General features: G+C 41.5%; 1 protein-coding gene across 3 annotated transcripts in view; it reads left to right on the top strand.

Moving 5' to 3' along the window:
- Positions 1–3,462: 3,462 nt before the first annotated feature.
- Positions 3,463–12,323, top strand: part of LOC119978655 (receptor-type tyrosine-protein phosphatase R-like) — a 115,515-nt gene continuing 106,654 nt past the window's right edge. Inside the window, exons 1-2 of one of the 3 annotated variants that reach the window (XM_038820443.1) lie at positions 3,463–3,680; positions 3,922–4,017. The gene's annotated coding sequence lies outside the window, so the exon portion shown is untranslated. Of the gene's footprint in view, positions 3,681–3,812; positions 4,018–12,323 lie in introns of those variants that run through there. The other 2 variants (XM_038820441.1, XM_038820442.1) reach the window with 2 other exon arrangements.

Here is a 12,323-nt window from a genome sequence, read left to right as displayed (position 1 = left end):
ATGAAATAAAATAAAGTTCTAAGTATCTGTTACAGCCTTCACTGTATGAAAATACTCTTGTTGATTAATATCCTCTTAAGTTATTAATCCTAGGGCAGTATGGTGGCACAGTGGTTAGCATTGCTGCCTACGCCGCTGAGGACCCGGGTTCGAATCCCAGCCCTGGGTCACTGTCCCTGTGGAGTTTGCACATTCTCCCCTTGTCTGCGTGGGTTTCACTCCCATAACCCAATGACATGCAGGATAGGTGAATTGGCCACGTTACAAATTACCCCTTAATTAGAAAAAATAATTGTGTACTCTAAAATTATAAAAAATTTAAAACATTTTTAAAAAGATAAAAAAGTTATTAATCCTATATAAAACAAACTTTGTGTTCATTACTCCACATGAAAGACAACTAATCTCTTAACAACCTCTTGGAATTATCTGAAAGTGACACTTATGGTGTTGGAGAAGGCCACGTTGAATAATTCTTTCAAGCTGAAGATGATTACAAGTGCTTCAGTCTTGTCTGTTGCATTGATGCAACTTGGCTCCCCTATCATTGAGGATGGGGATATTTATGAAGTCACCACCTGCATTTAATTGTTTAATTGTCCACCACTCTTCATGATTGGATGTGGCAGCATTTAAAGATTTGATTCTAAGTCAGTATATCCACATAAGTCATCAAATTGGATTTCATTTTAATCATTAGTTCTAAGTATTGTGTAATATATGAAGTCTTTCTTAATTGCGTCACACTTCAAAAATACCTGCAGCACAAATAATCTTTAGATTTCAGATCATTTCCTAACATATTTCAAGCAATCGAATAACACTTTACCTCAATTTACTTGCTTTATTCATTACATCTCTTGCAAACTTCCACCATATCCTCTGACTCACTGTAAGCAAGTGGAGAGGAGATCCGAATTATTCATAATTTTATGATCGTGGCTTAATCAAGATTAAGATCATCTTAACTCCGTAATGCATATGAAATACAATAGGTCGGAATATTTGTAAAAATAAAACATTAAAGTTAAAGATAAGTGAATGAATTTTTCTGCTGTAACCCCCTCCCCCCCCCCCCCCCCCTGCCCCCCCCCCCCCCCCCACATCTCCAGGACTCCTTAATGAGCTGATTCATTTGGCCTGGCTACCAACTGAGTAGCAGCAAGAAACACACAGAGGCAACAGTTAGCTTTGAAAGGCAACACATTCTGTTGGTAAAGTGATTTGGTTAAAAAAAAGCAGGAATATTCGGCATCAAATTAGAATCAAGCATTTGGTGCAAACTTTCAACACTGAGTAACTAACGGACGGGATGCCCCGTTCCTGCGGCTAAGAGCCAGCTGAAACAGAGAATCCGTGGAAGGTCTACACGTAAACAATCGGCGCAAACACCTCACCGATTTCGGTACCGGTGAGGGACTAGCACCGGCGCCAACCAAAGCTCTCGCCTCCTGCACCAAAAATGACCGGTAAATGGCAGGGTCCTGGGCCACGCATGCACACGGCTGATGACCTTCAGCGTGCGCACCGTGCAACATGGCGCCAACTGTGCACCGACCCGACCCACAAACTGTGACCACACAGCCCACCCCCTGGCCAAAACCTCCCACCAGTCTCCCCAGCCCTCGCTGAAGCCCCCACCCCGGCCAGCGGCATGGATCCCAGACGAATGTGGTGGTGCTGAACACAGTCCACAGCCGCCATACCAGGTTCCCAATTTCTATGAGGATACGTGTCCTGCGGCGTTGGGAACTCAGCCCATCGGGGGCAGAGCATCGTGAATTGTGCAGACGATGAGGTGGCCACAGCATTGCAATTGCGTGTGACGCAGACATGGGAGAGTGTCCAGACTCCGCATAGACAGCAACCCCGCAGGGAATCGAACCTGGGACCCTGGTGCTTTGAAGCCACAGTGCTAACCACTGTTCTACCGTGCTGCCCTGAATTTGAGCACTATAATGACCCAGAATAATGTTAATATGCAGTGAAGTTGATTTATGGTTAACTAAATGAAATGACTTGTCATACTTATTTTTTTCGCACAAAGATTAATCTGGAAGACCAATCATTTTTGTGACCCAGTTGTAAATCATTCGATGATTGTCCAACAGAATGTCGGTTGAAGTTTAGGAAAAATTGCTTTTCTTTCCTTTACTTCCCACTTCAAATCTCCCTTTTCCCTCGTCTTCTTTGACCTCAGGAGAAATCTTTTCACTTTCAGAAGAAGCTGCACCTAGGGATCCAGCTAAAAACTGATAAAGCGCATTCCTGATAGATGAATCAGAGGAGCCAGGTAGCAATGTCAACACGGTTGGAAGCAGTTAATCACCTCATGGCAGCAATTAAAATGTGAAAAAGTAAAATGTGCTCTTTATTGGCAGAGAGCCAATTTAACCGCCTCACCAGTAATGCTGAATTTACTGGACTTATCTGTGACAATTCCAAATCAATAAAATGTATTGCCGCATGATCATATCAGGTTAAGTGTAGCAATTACATTCTGATATGCTTTGAAGTCTCAGAACCCCTGGACCTTTGTTCCATTTGAGATCAAACATGTTTATCGAGTAGGAACAACAAAACTTAGTAAGGCTTATGCTGATTCAGACTCTTAAAAAATGTCCAGTTTCATGTGCCCACACTGCCCGAAATAACATGCAGATATGATCCACTATTAAATTAAAATCTCAAATGCAGTTGATGTTTGAAAACCCAATTAAACCATTACAGGCTACAGAAGATCTAGATGAGAAATAAAATAATATAGCTAAAAATGGCTTTCATTCTATTAATGAAATGGAAGATAAAATGTACACACTCTGAATAAAGGCATGGGACTGAGACTACAAATGTGATTTTGGCCATTCTGGTCAAACAAAAAGCCATGTTACTTTTTACTTTCAAAATAAAACTGAAACTCACTTCCTCATTCCCAGTCTGAACTATATATTGACATAACAAAATAAGTTAAATATTAAGGAAGATTGGCAATCTAAATATTTTTACTGCGGTGCAGACTTCAATGCCAAGTTCATATATTTTTCCTCAAAAATAAGAAGAATTATGAGTTAAACAATTATTCATCCTTCTTTAACTATACATTACATAAGGGTTAGATTAGTACAGAGACATGTCAGAAATATTCTCAAGTATTGCAATTAAGTGCAATTTAGTTATAAATAAAGTTAGATATTTGCACAAATGAAAGAGGAAACTTGCCTTTTCAACTAAATGTTTCTCAATCAAATGACCTGGGGCTTTGGAGTATGTGTGTGTGCATGTGTACTTTTAACTCGACTAATACATCGGTAAAGCTAATACAATTGGTTTACACAGGCATTCAAAATGTTCTAAGGTTTTAAAATAGACTTATTAGGCTGTTTTACCAATTTTCTATTTTTTTTCCATGTACATTTAATGCGACCTTTTGTTTCACCTTTTCAGCTTGCAAGTGAAGTAGGATGATGAAAGTGCGTAGGCCCGTGTGTAGGTGGTGTGGGAGGAAGCAGCAGTGAACAGTGAGAAGAACCTCTCTGCTGATAAGCAGCTTCCTGAGCATTCAGGAAAGTGCAGCAGTGTACATTATAGGCAGGGATTACCACAGAGAGAGAGAGAGAGAAAGCGAAGAGAAAGGGAAGAAGCACCGATCTTCAGTTGACTATTTTAGCTTTTACTTTTAGGTGAGTAAAAAAGCAGAGAAGCAAAGAGAAAACAAACACAAGGGGTCAGAAATTTGGCTTTGCCTTGAAAGGGTTTAAACTTGAGAAGTTGTGCGGTTGAACTGGTTTTCAAAGTCCAATTTGGCTGTTCCTGTCAGCCTTGCAGTGTGATGTATGTCGACGGAATTATGAAACTTTAAAATACATGCCTGTTCCTGCCCTTTTCCCACTTCATTCTACTATGTGCTCTCTGCACTTTTAGAAACAAACTTCATGGATACAGCCTGAGCAACAGTCAGCTACTGCCATGCTGGTGTAGTACTGCCCTGCATACATTTTAAATGTATTCCTGTTGTTGGTAAGTTACTTTTTGAGATATCTTTTCTTGCTCTGCGTTTAAAATAATGTAGCATAAATGCCAGTTTTATACCTGTTTCCGCATTCTACTTTGTACATGTGACAGAAAAAAATGGTTATGTGCATATTTTAACCAGATGAAATAACATCGATCCAACATACATTTTAAAAAACAGATCAAATGCTGCATTGTATTTTTGTTAGTGTCATGAAAAAGATGTTTATTCAAATATTTCATCTCTGCTATCATTCAGCCAAAGTACAGTGCACTGAAATGGATTCACAAATAGTTAAGATAAATAAAATGAATGAAACAGCATTTAAGAATGAGCTTAATAGTACAGTTCTTTTAAAATATGTGCCTATTGAGAAAAGTAGATCCGCTTACTGGGTTGTCATTGAACTATTTTGCTGACTGATAGCATGAGTTTGTTCTGAAAATAGGTGAAGCACTTGTGTGGTCTTTATACCAAACACCAACCAGCGAAGGAGTGCCACATGGATCAGTTATGGGTTGTTCTTTCTGTTTTCATTTTTGGTGCAATTTAATAGCATGCAATCTTGAGAAGCTAGTATTTGCAATGCAGCTTTTGACTAATATTGCATTTATATCTGAAATACCTAAGGCCCATGTTAGATAGAAACTTTCAAAAATGTATTTAAAGTTACATTTATTGAAAATTAAATTGGATCTATTATTATAAAGAAAGAGAAAGTTTAAGTGTGAGTAACGTCTATTAAATTAGTGATCAGTATGGACAATTTATCCATTATTAAGATATGATTTTCTACAATATGCCAATGACTTTGGGTTACGTCCCAGCCAACATGGCTATTCAACGGAGAACAAACTTGCTGTTAATAAAGAATAGATGCTTTTGGATGTCAGTTTTTGCTTTATGTTGCTGCAGCTTTATGCTTACGCACAACACAAGCAGTTGTTCACAAAATAAATTGCCGTAAGCACAGGGGAATTAAAACATGCCATTGATAATCAATGTGTCTGGTTACCAGGATTCATCCCACAGGAGAAGGTCCAGCTCAGAGAGCTTCCAAACATCCTTTCCAATTATCCCGATGAATTATAATCTTGCAAGCACATATTTATTTCGAGTAGGATCAACTCCTTTTAAGTAAGTGCAGAATATTTTATGAGGGAATCAGACATGTTAAATCCAAAATCGTTTTACTTTCATTATATTATCCATTTGAGATCAAACTCATTCAGTTGTGTGTTCCCGTTAACTGAAGAACTTCTGCTTGCACTTCTCATTATTTTATAATTGTCAGTTATTAATTCCTATGCTCTGTATACTCAAGAAAGAGCAAACAGATCAATCCTAAGTGTAAATGGAGATAAGCAATGAGAAAATATTCAAGAAAACTGTGCTTTCCAGTATAGATTGGACATTCAGGGGAACATCACTCATACATATTAAGCAGCATTGATGTTCCTATAAGTGACCTCAAATCAGGCCAGGAAGGTAGAACAGCATGAATCAATTCAATAAATTGAATATCACTTTAAAGCAAATGCAAAAGGAAGAAGGGTAATAAGGATTTAGAATAATTTGCCAGACTAAATTGCCAAACATAATAAAAGAGGGTCATTACACAACTGACTGTAATAAAAGGAGAGTTAGAACTGTTGGAACGTTGAATTTTGATGCACTTGACTTTTGTTCGGTTATTATTTTCTTATTTGTAAGTAATGCAGAGGGACGCTAATGAAGGAATCAGTTTATTTGGTTCAAAGATACAGCAGCCATATGCCTTTTAAAGTGACCCACAGTATATGACTTGAATCATACATGTGATGGACGCAGCAGTGACAGTTTTTAAATGGTATTGGGTGGAATGTTCAAATTTGGCGAAGCTGTGAGACAGGCAACAGTTGATCAGTCGGCCATTATACACCTGGCCTGACTCTCGATCACAATTATTAACAAAGCTGAAAATCCTGTGCAATGGTTTTATTTGCTACCTCTATTAGATGAAGAAACCCTTTGCATCCATTATTATCTTCTACGTGCCGAAATAACTAAAGATACCAGAAACCGGATATAGTCTAAAGCCTTGCATTTTGAAGGAACATCTTATTACCAGTATGGCAGTAGCTGTTATGTTGGTATAATTCTTTACACCAAGTGCCTTAATAAACTATTATTTTGTTGCCTTTTCTCCATGTAAATTTTCTTTAGTATTGCTGAAAAATACATTTAGTTGCAAAAATACTAATGTCAGGGGAGTAACTACTTTATACTGTATGAGAAGTGAGTGATTATTAGTTGGCAAGTGGAATCTAATTGGTAGAGGTGTTGTCATAGAAAATGCACCAGTTAATGGTGACTGACAGTTAACTGACCTACTAGTTGACAAATCTGCCAGGGGGTTCTCTACCGTGGCCTACCACGAGCCTACTTTTCCTAGTCAATAAAAACATTGGGATTCTTACAGTTCCACGTGCTATACAATTGGTCTTATTGACAACAGTATATATCGGGCCATTGACAATTTTCTGACCATGCAGGCTTGATGCTGAAATAGTGTGCCCCTAGCCAAGCTGTTCCAGTAGAGCTACAACACTGGCATCTATCCAACAATGTGGAAAATTGCCCGGTATGTCCTGTACACAAAAAGCAGGACAAATCCAACCCGGACAATTAACACCCTATCAGTCTACTCTCAATCATCAATAAAGTAATGGAAGGGGTCAGCCACAATGTTATCAAGCAGCTCTTACTCAGCAATAATCTGCTCATTGATACTCAGTTTGTGTTCTGCCAGGGTCACTCAACTCCTGACTTCATTACAACCTTGATTCAAACATGGACAAAAGAGTTAAATGCCAGAGGTGAGGGAAGAGTGACTACCCTTGGCACCAAGGCAGCATTTGATCGAGTATGGCATCAAAGAACCCTAGCAAAACTGGAGTCAATGAGAAGGGGGGAAAGCACTCCACTGATTGGAGTCATATCTGGCACAAAGGAAGATGGTTGTGCTTGTTGTAGGTCAGTCATCTCAATCCCAGGTCATCACTCCAGGAGTTCCTCAGGGCAATTCCAAGGCCCAACAATCTTCAGCCACTTCATCAATTACCTTCCTTCCAATATAACATCAGATGTGGGGACGTTCTCTGATGATTGCACACTATTCAGCATCATTCGCGACTCCTCACACACTGAAGCAATCCACGTGCAAATGCAACAAGACCTGAGCAATATCCAGGCTTGGACTGATAAATGGCAAGTAACATTTGCTCCACACAAGTCCTAGTCAATGACCATCTCCAGTAAGAAAGAATCAAACCATTGGCCCTTGACAGTCAATGGCATTACCGTCACTGAAACCCCCACTATCAACACCCTGCAGGTTAACATTGATCAGAAACTGAATTGGATTAGTCATACACATACTGTTGCTACAAGAACAGGTTATAGGCTAGGAATCCTGCGGCGGGTACCTCACCTCCTGACTCTCCAAATCCAGTCCACCAACAATAATGAACAAGTCAGGAGTGTGCTGGAACACTCCCCACTTGCCTGGATGAGTGAAGCTCCAACATCACTTAAGAAACACAAGACCGTCCAGGACAAAGCATCCTTGATTGGCACCCCTTAAACAAACATTCAGAGGGTACAGCAAGATATAAACTGGTTGGAGTCTTGGGCAGAGAAATGGCAGATGGAATTTAATCTGGACAAGTGTGAGGACAAGTGGAAGGGCCAATGCATGTAGGAATTACGTAGTAAATGGTAGAACTCTTGTGAGTAATTTCAGGCAAAGAGATCTGGGAGTGCATGTCCACCGATCACTGAAAGTGGCAAAACATGTGGATAAGGTGGTCAAGAAGGCATGCGGCATGCTGGTCTTCATTGGTCGTGGCATTGAATATAAAAATTGGCAAGTCATGTTGCAGCTGTACAGGACCATAGTTAGGCCTCATTTGGAATATTGTGTACAATTCTGGTCGCCACACTACCAGAAGGATGTGGATGCATTGGACAAGGTACAAAAGGAGTTTACTAGGATGTTGCCTGGTACAGAGGGCATTAGCTGTGAGGAGAAGTTAGATAAGGGCAGCACAGTAGCATTGTGGATAGCACAAATGCTTCACAGCTCCAGGGTCCCAGGTTCGATTCCGGCTTGGGTCAGTGTCTGTGCGGAGTCTGCACATCCTCCCCGTGTGTGCGTGGGTTTCCTCCGGGTGCTCCGGTTTCCTCCCACAGTCCAAAGATGTGCAGGTTAGGCAGATTGGCCATGATAAATTGCCCTTAGTGTCCAAAATTGCCCTTAGTGTTGGGTGGGGTTACTGGGTTATGGGAATAGGGTGGAGGTGTTGATCTTGTGTAGGGTGCTCTTTCCAAGAGCCGGTGCAGACTTGATGGGCCGAATGGCCTCCTTCTGCACTGTAAATTCTATGAAACTCGGTCTGTTCTCACTGGAACAATGGAGGTTGAGAGGCGACCTGATAGAGGTCAACAAGATTATGAGTGGCATGGACACAGTGGATAGTCAAATGCTCTTTCCTAGGGTAGGAGAGTCAAGTACTAGGGGACACAGGTTTAAAGTGCGTGGGGAAAAGTTCAGAACAGATGTGCGAGGCAGGTTTTTTACACAGAGGGTGCTAAATATGTGGAACGCGCTGCCTGGGGAGGTGGTGGAAGCAGGTACAATAGTAGCATTTAAGGAGCATCGAGACAAATATATGAATAGGGTGGGAATGGAAGGATATGGACTCCTTAAGTCCATACAGTTTCAGTTTAGGCAGGTACCATGGTTGGCGCAGGCTTGGAGAGCAGAAGGGCCTGTTCCTCTGCTGTGTTGTTCTTTGTATTCACTCCCTATACCACTAATGCACAGTAGCAGCAGTGTGTACCCTCTATAAGATGCACTGCAGGAACTCACCAAGGCTCCTGAGGCAGCACCTTCCAAACCCATAACCACTACCATTTAGAAAGACAAGGGCAGCAGTTACATGGGAATACCATTGCCTGGAAGTTCCCCTCCAAGTCACTCACCATCCTGACTTGGAAATATATCGCTGTTCCTTCACTGTCGCTAGGTCAAAATCCTGGAACTCCCTCCTTAATAGCACAGTGAATCTACCTACCAGATATGCTGTAGGTAGCAGTTCAAGGAGGCAGCTCACCATCACCTTCTCAAAGGCAATCAGGGATGGCAACACATTCTGGCCAAGCCAGCGATGCGCACATCCTGTAAAAATGAATTTAAAAGAGACAACCTGAGGGATAATGGTTGCCTTGATCCCTGATCAGATAATTTCTTGCTGTATATCATGCAAATTCATGAACAGGCCTAAGGCCATTAACTTTTATGCTGGAAAGTGCCCAGCCTACCTCAGATTACCCTGGAAGGGCAAGTTATCTCAGAAACTGAGCAACAAGGGAAGCTAGCTGTTTCACACTGCTACTAGGCAGTGGCAAGACAAGTGGAATTTTCTACTAACAGGATGCTCCAGTCAAGTCAAAAAGACATTCTGCCTCTCACACAAATGAGTAATGTGGTATTTGAATTTCAGTTCCAGTGGATCATATCAAACTGTACATCCCTTTTGTTCACAACGGGCACGTTACAACTGTACCCAGCCAGCCCATGTTTGCAAAACTCCAACCACAGTGTCCAAATTTGGATGTTATTCCTCAATTGGACAACATTTGCTAAATAATCCTCAGTGTGCTGAACATTATGCTGGCAACCAATTTACAATCGTCACTTGGGCTTGAGGCGTGACACAGTTGATAATCAGAGGACATAAATTCAGAATTGACAAAAGAATCAGAGGTAATGTGAGGAAACATTTCTTTATGCAGTGAGTTGGAAGCTACGTATATTAATAATGGAAACTACATATATTAGTATGTGTTCTTTGCAGAAAGAAAGAACATGTACACACATTGCACCTGTTTCAGCTAAACAAAATAAATGATAGATATTCGCTGGTTTATTCCCCAGGCCAATGAGTCAAGCTGCCTGGCTTAAATTTCAAACAATGCTTGATAGTTAACTGTCAGTCACCATTAACTGGTGCATTTTCCATGGCAGCACTTCTATCAATCAGAGTCCACTTGTCATCCAATCAGCACTCTCTTCTCATACAGTATAAATTTGTTGCATCCCCTGGCATTGTATTCTCAAGATTGTCCTGATGAGCTCAAGATGAAAAGCTTCGACTAAATGTATTTTTTCAACCATACTCGTTCTGTACTGCAAAATCGTGTTTACTTAACAAGTAACATCCACCTTGAAAAATATATGGTTTAACAGGCATCCGTTTTGCATGGTGACATCTATAGACAGACATGCAAAAACACAAACATTTCTATGCACAATACTTGTTCTCACTCACATCAGCATTCCTAAACTGCAATATAGCGTGAAAATATTTACATGCAAGATGCCTATTAAAGTACAAGTCCTGTAATACAGTGATGTTCCAACCTTTTTTCACTAAACCAATTTGCACAGCTTTATGTGCAAGCTGAATTTGTTGTGCATCATGATGCAAAGTAATTAAAAAGACTTGTTACCGATGATTTACACAGGAGCACAGGAGGAGGCAATTGGCCCATCATGCCTTTGGCAGCTCTGTGATACAACTAACCAATTAGTTCTACACCCTTATCTTTCTCCCATAGCCCTGCATTTTTATCTTTCAAGTACTTATCCAATTCCCTGTTGAAAGCTACTATTAAAAATGTCTTCCATCACCACCTCAGACGGTATATTCCAGATTACAACAACTCACTGCATAAATAAATGTTTCCTCACATTCCCTCTAGTTCTTTGGCCAATCACCCACCCATTTCCTCTTATTCTCAAGCCTGTTGTGAAGTCTGTCTGCTCATGATTTTGAACGCATCCATCAAATCTTCTTTTCGCTCCTTTAATGAGAACATTGAATTTGCGTCATACAACTGAAGCCCTTCATTCTGGAAAGTATCATTCCCAAAGTGTGCCACAATACCCCAGGTGAAGCCAACGCAGTGTTTTACAAAGGTTTCACATAACATCCTTGCTCTTGCCTTCTGGATTTTCACCACAATGGAGAGCCACCTCAAAGTGCCGAAAATCCCAGATGGATGAAATTAGAAGTCCCGCTGATGCCAAACCCAATATTTCCCATCTTCACAAGGGGCAAGACTAGATATGGCCCAGGGTTTGTGCGTGCACAAATTGCAGAGGTAGCTGGCCATTTAAATCACCAGCTGCCTCCACTTACTTGGTATTTTTTGAGCACTGCAGCATGAAGTGCAGAGAAGGCCCATTTCTGTGCATTTCCTTTGAAGAGATTCTCCTTGGCAAAGGTTCTCATTGGAAAGGTGAGATGCCCCTGTGAATTTATACTGAAGTTTTAACTCAGCTCCCCAGAAATGCCAGGACCTTATCTTCTATCCACTATCCTCTATCCTCTTGTGACCCAGTAGAGTGGGATAGGGCTGCTGTAATTCCCATTGCCCCAACCAGGTCTTCCACCCCAGATGCAAGAAAACAATTTGCGCATAGCAAATTAAATTACTCAGGTTGAATTACAATGTTGTGACAGACATTTGTCTCATGGGGCAGCAGCAACTGGAGCATCAATCCATGCCCTGTCAGTGACTAGAAAGATAACCATCACATTGAAATTCTATGCCCCAGGCTCTTTGCAGGCCTCAGCAGGGGGCCGGTTGATATATTGCAGTCAGTAGTACACAGATGTATTCCGGGAGTAATTAATGCCCATTTGCTCACATTGGGTACCTTACTTTAAATATGAATCTCGAGTCTCAGGCTCAGAGAGCCACAACCTTTATCCAAATTGTAGGCTGCTCTCAGGCGCAGGGCGTTATTGACTGCATTCATATTGTAATCAAAGGCCCAACTCAGCTTGTGAACACCTTGGTGAACACTATCAATGTGCCAGTGGTTTGTGGCCATGGTAACGGGTGCGATTCAGCAGGAAAATAACAGCGTCCGTTTTTGGGCAAGTTTAGCGGGGTGTTTCTCGATGGTTGTGGCGCTGAGAAACACCCGCTATTCAATGGCACTTTGGCTGTTCGAGGCCGCTAGTCATTTTGTGACCCCCCCTCAGCAACCTCACCGTGGCCTCCAGACCCCTCCACTTCACCCAACTTACCTCGTTCAGGATCCAAGAGCCCTACTTCACCCAACGTCTTAAGGGCAAGGCACCCCAGGCTCAACACCTGACATGGGCAACCTGGGACCTGGGCACATTGGTACTGCCGTGGTGCCTGGGTGGCAGTGCCAACGTGCCAGGCTGGCAGTGCCAAGGTGTCTGGATGG

This window comes from Scyliorhinus canicula, chromosome 15 (genome assembly GCF_902713615.1).
Source record: "Scyliorhinus canicula chromosome 15, sScyCan1.1, whole genome shotgun sequence".
In the NCBI taxonomy this organism is placed as follows: Eukaryota; Metazoa; Chordata; class Chondrichthyes; order Carcharhiniformes; family Scyliorhinidae; genus Scyliorhinus; species Scyliorhinus canicula.
This window is presented reverse-complemented; position numbering and strand designations above follow the sequence as displayed.